This window comes from Diuraphis noxia, unplaced genomic scaffold (genome assembly GCF_037042655.1).
Source record: "Diuraphis noxia isolate RWA-SAM2 unplaced genomic scaffold, SU_Dnox_SAM2 contig0002, whole genome shotgun sequence".
In the NCBI taxonomy this organism is placed as follows: Eukaryota; Metazoa; Arthropoda; class Insecta; order Hemiptera; family Aphididae; genus Diuraphis; species Diuraphis noxia.
The window spans coordinates 49645176-49646978 of record NW_028301712.1 but is presented as its reverse complement, the minus strand read 5'-3'; positions in this window follow the sequence as shown (position 1 = coordinate 49646978).

The window sequence follows — 1803 nt, the reverse complement described above, 5'->3', positions numbered from 1 at the left end:
ACAAATTTAACACCATCCATTATAACAGAGACCCATTAATTCTAAATCTAATTACTGTAGAGTAGAGCTACATTTATTTACCCGCTTTTTTTATTTCCCGCTATATCTTGCAGTTGTAAGTTGTTTTGTATCAAATATTCCCTGATCACTTTTAACAATAATTGTAAAGCATTGTCACCCTACATATTGGGCGTTCTATACATTTCCCGGTCTTCTGATATGCCCGTGGTAACATAAATTACCTACATAACAATATATATACATAGGTAGTCTAGTGCTTATTGTGCTTGAGTGGTTAAGCCATGCTATCACTCGTGTACTTAGGATATATTATAATATAGTATAAACACACGTACGACACGCGTGGTTAGTGCTTTGATTACGTTTTCTCACGTCTCACAACCAAATAAACATTGGTTTTCCTAACTCCTAAGTCATCTGACAATATATATATATATATATATACCTACTGAAAGTCATACGATACTAGTGGATGCGAATGTTCGCATTTGGATCAAGTGATAATATCGAATTATGGATGCGCATGGTTCAAATATTGTAATTTAATATTTTTTAATTTATAAATAATGAAACGATATAAGTACTCGCGTCATATAATTATGATATAATATCATAAACACAATGGGATGGCAAATAATATAATAATATAATATAAATGGCCAAATGGGACGACGACGACGGGTTAAAAAAAAAAATGAGGTATTATCGAGACTATCAAAACGACCGGACGCATTTATTATTAATAATATGGACTTTGCAAGTAATGTATACCTATATAATATACCAAACACAATTTTGTTCACTGACACTGACACACACCGACGTATAATGTTTATATATCTATATATATATATATATATATATATCGATTGGTCGTGGAGAACTTGCGCGGGCTGATAGCCGATAGGCAGACCACGAGCTTGCAGCTTGCAGCTTGCAGATTTTCGTGCCACGAGCTCGTTTTCCTACACTTACGACTTTATACACACACACACACATACATATATATAAATATACCGGGTGATGCATTTAACGCAAGACACTCATTATTTCAATATCTATATGAACGTTTTTGAAAATTATCTTTTACTAATTTTTCTTATCATTATAATTTTTTAAATCGTAACGTTATTAACTACAATAAATACATTTTTAATTACTTATTTCAAAGCAGATAATAATATTTCTAAATACTCAGATATTTAAATCTCTAATTTTGGACGTATAATTTATGATGAGTTGCAACTTATTACAACTTATAAGTATTTAAAGTTTATACGAGGAAAGTGGAATTCTACAACGCCGCTACCCCACAAAATTTAAATTAAGCAAAAAACTTGGAAATTGATTACGATAAAAAAAAAAAAAATGAAAAATAACGTTTTTTTCCGAAAATGTTGTCATGCAAAGACTTAAAAATATGTAACAGAAATTATGTGAAAATTAGTATTTTTTGAAATAAAGAGTGACTTCTATTAAATGGATCACTCCGTATAAACGCTTATAACAAGCGTTCGCCTTCCGCCTCAGCCGTTAGCGCCCTCTCATACCCGTCGCCTCTGCCCTTCTCAACTCCTTCATTCCATCGTTTCCGACGTTTGCGCCGTTCACCAACAGCCGTTCTCGCACATCCTCCACCACCCACAACGCCACATCACCCATCGCCACCACCACTATCACCCATCACCACCTCCACCACTCACACAACCACACGCCGTCGCTTTCTCTTTTGCGCGGTCCCTGTACGCCACCGCTCATCAAACAATCCTACCCAACGTCAGA